Source organism: Dipodomys spectabilis, unplaced genomic scaffold, assembly GCF_019054845.1.
Source record: "Dipodomys spectabilis isolate Male_0828 unplaced genomic scaffold, ASM1905484v1 ptg000153l, whole genome shotgun sequence".
NCBI lineage: Eukaryota > Metazoa > Chordata > Mammalia > Rodentia > Heteromyidae > Dipodomys > Dipodomys spectabilis.
Genome location: NW_024870830.1, coordinates 1,201,952 through 1,214,864, shown reverse-complemented (window position 1 = coordinate 1,214,864; position 12,913 = coordinate 1,201,952).

Here is a 12,913-nt window from a genome sequence, read left to right as displayed (position 1 = left end):
AGTATAGGTGAATATCAAGGGTAATTTATCTTGTATTGGACGTTTAGGGACGATCTTCAATTTCTGATGATAGAAGCAGGAATCAGTTTCAATTTTCAGATTCCACTATGTAGTGAGATCTGTAGTATTCTGAATTTTCGATAAATTTCGAGTTACTTTTTGGTAATAATTTAAAAAGTTTTATTTCAGTATTTGAAATGCTGCTGCAATTATTTTTAAAGTTTCACAATAAGTTAGACTGAACTTTTTCCTCTCATGTTCCCCACTAGTTCAGGTTAAGTCTCCTTTCCCTTTAATTTTTGAGAGACCAAGGGATGAGGGTAAACAGAGAGATGATCATTACTCAGATATCTCCTTTCTCTTCTGTTTCTGCTGTTCTTGTTGAGAGGAAGACTGGAGCAGGGAACAAGAGTGATGCTTGACTTCACCACACAAGGGCACATTCCTGGCATGTCAATTATTGTTTCTCAGAATCACTTAAGTTGCTTACTCTTGCCTTCTCTCTGACTGTAACCTAACTGTGGCTTCCTTGGTGCAGAAGGAAGCAAACTAACAGGTTATTACCCGTAAATTGGTATTTTATATCTCAGCTTACTACTACCAAAAATAAAAAGCTTTGGCTATATAAATGCAAAGGTACTGATTGTCCAACAAAACCTTAGTGAGGAGTAGACAATTCTACTCAGCTACCCCTCCTCTGGTATCCTCCCTTCCACTCCCCTCCCCTCTTTTAACCTCCCTTCCTTTCTTCTTTCTTTATGTCTCTCTCCTGCATACTCATCTCTATCTTCTCTCTTTTTCTCTTCCAGTAGCAAGTGCTTTGGTTTATCAGACAACACATAAATAATTGAACAAATATTTTTTCTCCTCTTGTTGTGATTTTTTATTCTTAAGAAGTGAGTTTTAGCACAGCACCAGTGGCTTACACCTAGATAGTCGGTAAGTTCAAATTTGACAATTGCAATTCGAAGCTATTCCAAGTAGATAAACCTAAGAGATTTTCTCCACTTGTGGTAAATGGAAGAAGTGAAGGTGTGGCTCAGGTGGTATAGAGCAAACATTGAGATTTAAAGCCCTGATAGAGCTCAAGGCCAGGAGTGCAAACCCCATTACCAGCACAATATTAAAAAATGAGTCCTTTGTCTTTGAAAAGGGATATTTCCCCAAAAATTCAAACCCAGGACAGTTTTCAAGGTCTGAGACTCTTTTTAAGGCTCTTTCACATCTTAAACTGATTTCTCTGCTTGATTCATATTATGGAAAACAGGAGTCACACTTCATATAAAAAAGATTGCACATTACTGAACAGTTCTTACCATTTTTAATGTAAAGAAAGCATGAGAGAAGAATTCACCTCACTTGGGTGATTTAGGTTTGACTCACTGACAGACTTTTGCAAGTAAATGAGGGTTGCTTACATGTAAAGAAATCTATCTAGATGGTTTTCTAGGAGAGAGAACAAGCTACCTGTTTCCAAGTTTGAATCAGATTAAGTTTATTCCTATGATATGGTAAAGAGAAGCTCATCTCATACAACATTATGCAGACAGTAATTTCAAAAATATTAAAAACCCATGTCTATGTTTTTAGCAGCTAAGTTTTCACAAACAAAAAACAGTTTACTGAGCCAAGAATATATGTTAGAGCAATAGAAACTATGTTAAATATGGTTAATGGTTGAGTGATATGTGTAAAAGAGTTCTGTAATCACAACTAAACTATAAATTTATTCATCATGTCCCTAACAAGAATCTCTAAGATAAGCCTTGCTAAATCTGTCATAGAGGGCAGTGTTTATGCTATTGTCAGGTTTTTTAGGGTCCAATATCTTCCACAGTCGTTTGGGTTGCATACTGCTCACACCACATGCAGTGTCTGGAAACACATGCTGTCTTGCTAGGCATCTAAGGGATTTTTTTTTTGGGTCCGGTTGTGGGGCCTGAACTCTGGGCCTGGGCGCTGTCCCTCAGCTCTTCAGCTCAAGGCTAGCGCTCTACCACTTGAGCCACAGAGCACTTCCGGCTTTTTTCTTTTTGCTTATGTAGTGCTGAGGAATCGAACCCAGGGCCTCAGGCATGCAAGGCAAGCGCTCTACCACTGAGCCACCTTCCCAGCCCAACCTAAGGGATTTTTGTGTCACTGTAAATAGTTATTATTTTTCTTCTTGTAATTATACCTGTCAGTGTGAAGTCCTTTCATGATAAGAATAATAGTTTCTGTACCCTTTGTTCCACTAACAATCTCAGATATAAGTATAGTCGGGTGCCCGTGTCTCATGCCTATAATCCTAGCTAATAAGGAGGCTGAGATCTGAGGATCGCAGTTCAATGCCAGCTCAGGCAGGAAATTCCATGAGATTCTTATCTCCAATTAACTACCAGAAAACTGGAAGTGGCGCTAGGTCTCAAGCGGTAGAGCTCTTGCCTTGAGCTGAAGAGCACTTGGACAGCACCTAAGCCCAGAGTTCAAGTCCCACGAATGACCAAAAAAAATCTATCTATCTATCTATCTATCTATCTATCTATCTATCTATCTATCTATCTATCTATCTATCTATCTATCTATCTATCTGTCTATGTATGTATGATGAGATGAATTACATTTAAATATAAATCAATATTTGTGATACACATTTAAAATATAAGTTAATATATGATTTATTTAAAATATATACATATATTTACATATATAAGATCTCAAACTTTTATTTGAATCCTGTATCTCACATACATTCAGTTTCCTTCAACTCACCCACATGTACAAACAGGCCTAGATTTTCATGCTCACATACATCCCCATACTCACATGACACACTAAATGTAACATTGTAATAAAAAATAATATATATACTGATAAAGAACACCTTTGCAAATGTAATTATGTTTTATTTTTAATTACAATGCATCATTGAAATATTGATGAAAGAGCAGCTGAGAGATGTTTCAAATAGTAGAGTGCCTGCCTAAAGAGCATGTTTCTTATTCCAAACATCATTATTTCCATCCTTCCTTCTCCCACATAAAAAAGCATAAATAACTACAGAATTAACTACATGTTCCTTTATCACTCATTGAAGAGAGAAACTGTTATATATATATATATATATATATATATATATATATATATATATACATATATATATATACATACATACATATACATATATATGTATATATATGTATTATATATATATATACAATGATATACTATGTAGCCACACATAATTATGAAATCATATCATCTTCAAGAAAATAGAATTGTAAACCTTTATATTAAAGCAATTAGCGATACTGTGAAAAACAAATATTACATTTCACATATGCAGACTCTAGACCCGGAAATTAAAATGAATGACCCAGCTGTAAAAGATGGAACTGATTAAGTTTGGAAAAAATAAGGGAGGAGATGAAGAGAAATATTGTGGAGTAAATATGTTCAAATATTTCATAAGTTACTATGAGTATAAAATATGAGTATAAAATAGGATAATGAAATTAATAACAGGAATAAAATTTAACAAGCTACATTATGTGGATATATGTGTATAACACAATAAAATAATTTTTAAAATTAATATTTCCTAATAAAAAGTAAAATTCATTCCAGTTGTTATAGATTCATATGTTAATTTCCATTTTTAGCTCAGATATTTCCCTGATAAAGTGAAAGGAGAAATTGGTTTTGCTCATTTAGAACGACAATCTTGTCCAAATAGCATTAAAGTATTCTAGATAATTACTGTCAATGTGAAATTGTTCAAGTTATTATATTAGAATATTTCCAATTGACTCTTCAAACTATTACCCTATAGGTATATACTTTTTGCTATTTATTGAATATTTTTCTACTCAATTACTATATACCATTTTATGAATGCAGTTTGATATATGTAACTAGGATATATTATACCCGACCAGGGAATCAATTATTCAAACAGTTTTTATCAAAATGCCTATAACGAAATAAAGAGGTAAATCCAAATTATGTATATTTGAAGACAATACTTGCTTAGTCCTCTTCTCATATTCTTCATTCCCTTCCTGAGAATAATACACATTGTAAGGGAATGCTTAACATATTTTAGAGAAATAGGTTGACTTTAGTCAAATGAGTTACTCTATGCTGCATTTTGGTTTACTTTATATCCAGAAGAGCTAAATTCTTACCTTATTATTTTCCTTAGATTTTATACTCAGGTTTAACCTCTGATGGGTGACAGATAAAGGTGTAAACATTTTTTAACAGTGGCTAAATTTAGGCTGAGGAATCTAAGTACAACTTTACTCACAGATAGGCCTGATCAGTCATGAGACCACGATATCAAAATGTTAACCTATGCTTCCTCAAATCACCCTTATGAGATTTTGTGTATTATAAACGGTGGTTATTAGCATTTGTTTTGTAAACAACATCATTTCATGGGTTAGGAACTGAAGTGAGATATTATGCCCAGAACCAAATTTAAGGAGGCATCCAAAATTAGTTACCAAGATATAAATCATTTAACACAATGTTTAAAAAATGCAAGACAAAGGAAATAATTTTTGAAAAAAGCCAACATTAAAAATAAATGCAGAATCTGTATGACTGATTTTTCTTTTTATCCTAGTTGCAATATGGATTGCATGATGACTTTTCTAGCTATATGTTTAGTTAGGTCTTGATATTTAGTTGGAGAAGGTATGTTCTTTCATATATTCATTTGTCAGATCAAAGAGGAAATGAATTCCATGTCAGAGTCAACATCCATAATAATGTTACAGTTGTATTCTACAACTTTGCCAAAGTTTCAAATCAGCTTGAGTAACTTCGGTCTTCTTTGGATCTAACTAATTAGGTATACAATTTAGTCAGTACTAGATTTTGACCACCATTTATTAAAATATTATTTTCCAGAAACTACTACTATTCTCTCTTTTCATGAGATTTTTAGTTTCATTTATATAATGTGCTGATGTTTTCCTTTAGAAAATCCACATTCAGTCTTCTAAAAACAGTATAATTTGGAGCATTTTTAGATTATGTACACTCATGTACACTGCTCAGATTCTATTATTTGCACATTTTGTTCTTGTTAAGTCAGTAGTGTTTAGTTCTCATTATGGGTATTTTGGAATTACTAATTGCATTTCAGAATTTTTAAGAATGTTATGATTTTTGTGATTTAATACTGTAGCATTTTTTCTTTTAAGTATGTGCAGATCTTACTTTACATACAGTTACATTTGTTTTAAACAATTTGATCCATTCAAGAGATTTTCTATATTAGGTTGATCCAGATGAATTTAATTACAAATTAACACAACCTTATTTCTGAGAGACAGTTATACTTATAGCTCTATTTAAATTAACACGTGTTTGAACGTTTTGTAGTTTAAAAAAATAAACTGGGCACAATATGTTTTTGTTCCTGGGGAAGTTCCAATTTGCTAGTTGTTTTTCCAGCTGTGATGGCTTCAACATATGTTTACATTTTATTTCAATGGTTTTGTGCCTATATTTTGTTTCATATAACAGAAAATACAAAAAGAATCAGTGATTTAGAACTTTTCCAAATGGAATTCAACGAGAGATACTTGAAGTTTTGTGACAACTGGGAAAAGGGGGTCTTCTTAGTGGAGGGGTTAGCAGAATAACAGAGACATTGTTTGATGAGATTTGAATTCTGCCACTTCCTGCCTCAATATTTCCAATGTTATTACTTCAACGTATTTAGTGGAAAGAAAATAATTTTGTCTGTATGAATTCACAATTTTTTGTTTAATTGGGCCACACTACAAATTCATATTTGATTTTACCTCTAAAATCTTTTCTCCTTAGTTTAAAACCACAGATGTGAATTTATAATGTAAAATAGCACCTAGAATTTATATGAAGTGGTCCAAACTATTTAGAATGTAATGATTATAGTGTGTGAGATGGTATGTAATAATTGATTTTGGGGAAAGTCAATTACAGTGGATTTTTGTGAAATACTGAGTAATAGAATTATATTTGATTCCATAAAAAATTCACGGTTACATCTAAAAAAAACTCAGTTACAAGCTAATTCTGAAAAAATAAAATTTTTTACTGGAAAAACCTAGAAGTTTCAATAAGCTTGCCTTTTTAAAAATTGACTTGGATCTGGACTTTCGTGGCTCATGCCTGTAATCCTCGCTACTCAGGAGTCTGAGATCTGAGGATAGTGGTTGAAAGCCAGCCTGGGCAGAAAAGACTGTGAGACTCTTATCTCCAATAAACCACCTTAAAACCAGAAATGACACTGTGGCTCAAGTGGTAAGGTGGTAGCCTTGAGCTGAAGAACTGAGGGACAGTGCCCAGGCCCAGAGTTCAAGGCCCACAACCAACAAAAGAAGTTGACATGGAGTTTTACTATATTATTTCATGATTTTTTTATGAGTGGTTGTTCAGTGAAAATGTCATTGGTTTTTATATTTTGTGTTGGCATAAAATGAGCCTATTGTCTTAAATTAATCAAAAAAATTCTTATTCTATGACTGCATAAATTTTGTGGGTAATGGTTAAAACCAAGTTGCCTTTTTGAAATAAAATATTTATATCATCCCCCAAAAAAGAGGAACAAAATAAAATACATGCCAGAAACTTACTCTATAAATCTTCATGGACTAATAGCCTGTCAGTTTGTTTTAACTTTTAATCAAAAAATAAAGTAATACTGGATAATATGAACCCACTTAAATTTCTTCATCCTTGTCATTTAAGATTCACTTTAAAAAGAAGTTCAACAGGTGAGTATTTTTTCCTAACTTTTCCAAAGAAATGATCATTTCATCATTATAGTGTGTAGCACAATATAGCCAGAAAGCATTTCTTAAGGAAAAAGATTTTTTTCCCATTCCTTGGTTTGCTTCAGTCTGTATTTAGACTGCATACCACAACTTACCCACCCTATTTTCTGTCTTTTCATTTGAAACATTTCAAAAGTTTTCCTTCTCTGGTGTGTCAGCCAGCAAAGTTTTACAAAACAGTGTGCTTTCATTCATTGTGCTTTCCAAAATATATCTCACCAATGCCAACAATGAAACACAATCTGAAACATCTGTCGACTTTTCCACTTATAGTGAAAAAATCACTTTCCATACTCCTTAGACACAGCTGTTTACAGGCATTAATTTCTCTGTCAATTCCATGCTTTAGAACAGCTGCATTTGACAATGGCATACACGTTAATTTGTTTACTACATCTGGTTTGTTTTCAGAAAGGACTGTGTTCATGGAAGATGGTAATAGATGAGTTTTTCAATTATGTAGTTTAATAGTGTTCTGTGTTGTGGATATAGAACATCCATTTCAGTGACTAAATATTTAAATTAAATCCCATAATGTGTATTCCTTCAATTTTCTGGGTATAGTGTTCTACAATTTAGTTATTTTAAAGAAATATTATATGCTGTTTCCTTGGTCAAACGTAATTGGAGGACTTAAAATTTTATATACCATGGTCATCTTAAATGAGGTAGATGTACTTGGGTTGGCATGCAAAACTTTTGGTAAGTAAGGTAAGTGTGCTACCATTGAGCCACCTTCCCAGCCCTTCATGCATGCAAAAGTTTTGGGACAGAATTAATGTTTGAATCTTGGATAGGATTTGATTGGGAATTGTGGCAGACTTTCATAGTATAAGAAGTAAAACTAAAGGCCATACTAATACTTTTTCTTTTGGGGGGGGTCCTGTTGTGGGGCCTGAACTCTGGACCTGGGCGTTGTCACTCAGCTGTTCAGCTCAAGGTTAGCGCTCTACTACTTGAGCCACAGTGCCACTTCTGGCTTTTTTCTTTTTGTTTATGTGGTGCTGAGGAATCGAACCAAGGGCCTTATGCATGCAAGAAAAGGGCTCCACAACTAAGCCACTTTTTCCCAACCCCACTAATACTTTTCTCTGCTACATTGTTATATTAGTTTATTCAAACACACACATACACACATACAAACACACAGATACACACATTTGTATTATAAAGACCCACTCCATCTGCAAGAAAATATTTTAATAAGAATTCCATAAAATATTTAGTCTGCTGAGTTCTGATTAGAATTTACAGAAATATCTACTTGCTTCTTCCCCTGGACAAATCATTATCATTTGTGAAGGTGTGGCCAATTGAATTTAGAATGCCCCAGAAAGATCTATGTGTTAAAGAAAAATGACTTTCTATTTCCTCGCATACTGTGGAGAAGATCTGAATAGTTCTGGAGATTAAGTTCTTCAGCGTGAAAGCTATGAGAACATAGACTCTCAACTACTTTCTTATTTTATTTTTTAATTAGTCTAGGTTAAAAAAAAAAAACTTTTCTCTTTGACATAATCTCCATCTTGCCATTGTCTTGTCACAGGCTCCCAAAGCAATAAAACCAACTGAACATATACTGAAACCTTCAAACTTGTAAATATGAATAAGCATTTCTGTTCAATAAGTCGACAACATCCCTTATTATGGGAGGTTATAAAGCTAACCCAGAAGTCTTGTCTTTCTAACAATGTAGAGTATACTAAATTATGTTTCATTATAAAATATCTAACTCCATGTTTTATTTTATATGTTTGTTTCTGTTGATCCCAGGGCTTAAACTCAGGGCCTGGATGGTGTTTTTGTGTTCTAAGCCAGTGCTCGACATACAATCTGAACTGGAACTCCATTTGCCCTGGTGGTTAAATACAGATAAGAATCTAATGAACTTTCCTATGCAGGCTGGATTTGAACTGTGATCTTCAGATCTTAGCCTCTTAACTAGCTAAGATTACATCCTTGAGCAACCAGTGCCTACCCATGTTGCATATTTTCTGTAATTCAAATATTCAACATTGTATATATGCTCCTACTACAATATATAAAAAAAAAAACTTAACCTAGTTTTCACTGTATTTGATGTTGGTATAATTTGTGGAGGGGAAGGGAAAAACCAAATTGTTTAAATAGGGATAAGAGGTGGACCCAGTGCAACAATGAGATGTACAAGATATTATGTAGAAAAATGAAATTTACAACTTTGGCTCAAGATGGGAGAGAGGGTCGGGAAGGGGAGATGGAAAGGGATGATAAAGGGATAGAAAGGAGGAGGTAACAATGCTTGATAAGAAATGTACTCATTACATTGTCCCTGTAATTGTAAACCCTCTGTATGGTATTTTCACACACACAAAAAAAACTTAAAACATAATAAGGATATTTGTAAAGTATATAATGAAGGAAGAATTTTCATCCTTTACAAAATCTATGCAAAATCTATGCTAAACTATCTATATTTTACTGTACCTTTCCTGCAACCAGTTTGATGTAGTTTAATACCTGTCACGCCAAGTTTCTCTATATTCTACTGGAGATTTAATTATTCATGTATGTATGTATATGTAAATGTATATCTATATGTATATATCTATCTATCTGTATATGTTCCAATGTGGATCATCAAACTTGAAACTTTGCTTTTTTTTTTTGCTGTTCAGCAATAAACCTGGTCGGCTCAATCTGTGACATTATCTGTGCTCATTCTTATTATTCCTTTATTTACCACACCATCAGCCTTTTAAAATCAGCTTTATTTCCAGAGATGATTACCAATCAGTCCAACCAATATACACCCAGAAGGTTTTAATAAAACAAGCTTTAAGGAAGGACGATAACATGAAGTGACAACTACAAAATTTCTACAGAGACCTGACATCTTTCATATTTCTGCCTTCCTCCTGATACTTACACAATAATTGACTAACACTATTAATAATACTGCAAGTATAGCTTAGCGATCAGTGTTTTTTCCAACCTGAAGCCTTCTTTTCCATGATTTTTGACATAAACTTTTGGGAGACTTTTTTGATTGTGGTGGGATTCCATCCAAAACAAAGCCATGCATATCAAGAAAGCCAATGGTTTCAACTCAGAGTACTAAACAAAAGAGGGAGAAAATTAAGGTTAGCTACATATGTTAAGCACAAATATAGGCAATATCAAGATATTTTGAAATGGTATACTTTTACTGGATAAAGTTGCTCAAATCTATAATATTATCTACTTGGAAAATAGAGCTTAGAGAATTCCAGTTCCAGGCAAAATGTTTTATGCTTGTGTTAAGAGGACTTCAGTCCAAGCAGACCCAGGCATAATGATACTACCTCAAAATAAGCAATCAAATTATAATCTGCAGGTATGGTAGTAGTAGGGATGCTGTTTCACAAGTATAGGTTTTGAGTTCAATCCTCCAGTAGCGCTGGGAATTTAAATGAGGCATTTCTAAGGTCAAGACTTCATACTTGTGTTACAAGCTCTTATAAAACCTTTACCTCTTTTGCTATTTTTTAAAAGTATAACCATAACTTCCGTGTCCCAAACAAATAATTTTATATTAGACATTTTTTTCTATCTATTAAGTAATATGTTATGTCCCACTGAAATCAGACTAAAGATAAAAAAACCCATTGTCTTACAAAGTGACTGCATATGGAAACAGAATCTCAAAGGTAGCATTTAAGTTGAAGTCTACTCCAAGAGATGCAGAATGCCTTGAATATGCCAAGGAAAGAGGAATTGGAAGCCAACTCTAATCTTGCAGTTCTAATTCCACCAATGCAGAGACAATGTATTTACAATGTTAATGCGACCCAATCTGTGGTAGTTTTTATCGCAATTACTAGCAAACATGTGGAAGCTATAAGACATGAAAACTCATTGACTCTTCGGATCCAAGACTCATCTGTATAATCCTAGTGATTAAGAAGTACGAGACTTGGGGGATAATGTTTTTCAGGCTGGTAGGAAAGTTCATGAGGTTCTATCTCCAATTAACTACAAAAATTTCTGGGCTGGGGCATAGTTCAAATAGTAGACTGACTACTGTTAGGAAAAAAAAAAGACAGAGAGCATGATGTATGTTCAAGTCCCAATCTGGCAGAAAGGGAAAGTCCTTAGAAGAATACTATGAGAAGCAGAATTATGAAGAGGACAGCAGAAACAAAAGAAATAAACATATTGATATAAACAAAGCTTCTCAATGTGAAATATGGCACAAATTGTAATATTTAGGGTTTTTCTTCCTATACAGTAGAAATAAATGGCATTTTTACTTGATGAAACTAAAATATAAAGCTGTATGCAATAAATAATCACATTACTTTTATCTTTCCATAATTTAACTTGTTTTCCTAAATCTTTCTCGAATAGTGTAACTTTTGAAAATCAATAAATGTTGAATTTTCATATGTGATTACATATCCTTCCAAGTGTTGTCTACAATTGATCTACACTGAAATGATTGCCATTGAGATCTTCCTCAAGATATTTATACTTTCAGCTGACCTTCCACAAAACTCATACCCAAAATATAAATTTTTAATTTGTTCATGCAAACATAGGAACATAAAAATATGTCTCAAAATGTTAATTACTTTTATCTGCTGTCAGAAATGAAGTATAACTAATAGAATTAAGTATATATCCTGAGGGAAATAAGATACTTCCTTCTAAATACAGACTTGCTGGCACTCACACAATCACACACACACACATATATATTTACCACTCTGACTCAGTTTAGATTCCTGACATTGGGTGTCAGCAGTGATCTAATAATCAAATTTTCTGCCCAGACATAAAATACATTCATAATTCCACACAGACAAAAACACCAGATCATTCAAAATAATGAGAATATTTAACAGAACCAACCAGCACTGAGCCATCTACTCCCTGATTTCATTCATTCATGATGATGCATTTTTCATATCATAATTAAAAATATTTTGTCTCTGATAACCAGAAAAAATATGCTTTCATATAATAGAAATTGTAGGTAAAATTACTTGTAATCTTTAATATATCTTATCAAAGACTTCTGTTTCCTTCTTGCAGAGTGTTTCGGGAATTTTGCTCTAATGTCTATAATTAAATTACAAAGAACATGCCATAAACCTTAATTCACTTTTCCTAAATGTTATGCTATGAAGTTGAATCTGATTTGTTTGCCTATTCTAAATTAAATATTCTCAACAACTTGAATTATTGTTTATGTTACTCCTAATCCATTTGAAATATCAAATAGAACTGGAAATTCCCCTCGGCAATGATTTGTGAATGCCATTAATGGTTGTGGAGGGATGAAGGATTTGAATAATCTAGAATGCATTAAAAATGGCACTGTTATTCAAAGGGCTGATCATTTAGTCAGCTTTTAAAGTGTGGTCTTCTTATTTCATCTAAGAAGGTAACACTATGCTTTCCATCACATTCTTGCTTGCAAAGCAGTAGAATTATTTCCTTTGTACAGTTGATGTCCAGCTGCGACTTTAGTGAAACCTACGAACAACTGAACAGCTATATTAACTGCTCTAGATTTTGAAATTTTCTTCCTGTAGCCCTTGTGATTTGAGCCCAGATTCATGGGATAGTCACATAATCCACAATAACAAAGCATCACAATATACAAAGACCAAGTGCAAAATGAGGTTCAATTTTTTCTTTGTTGTTTCCTTTTTTATTGATTGTCTTTTAAGGAGCTAAGTGTGTTTATTTCTCATTATTTTTTATGTGACTTGAATAAATTTTCCAGATTTTTCAAATAAAATAAAGAGATATAAAATAGACCTATTTAGTCACAAAATACAGCTAACCATTTGAGTGATTTTTTTTTTTATTTTAATCCTGTTCTCAGTTATCTTCAAATAACGTTGAGATGAGCCTAGCATATGTGTAAATTGACATGTATAAAGCACACAGAATTCTGGAATCTTTGGACTATGATTTCTATATAACTTCACTTAGAAAAGAAAATTATCACTTGCTTCATGTTTTAAAAAATCTAGTTAAACTAGTTTTATTAATTTTATTAATAGATGTCATAATCTATGGTACTGATTCATTGCATAACTATATGATTCCTTATGTCCACTGAATTAACA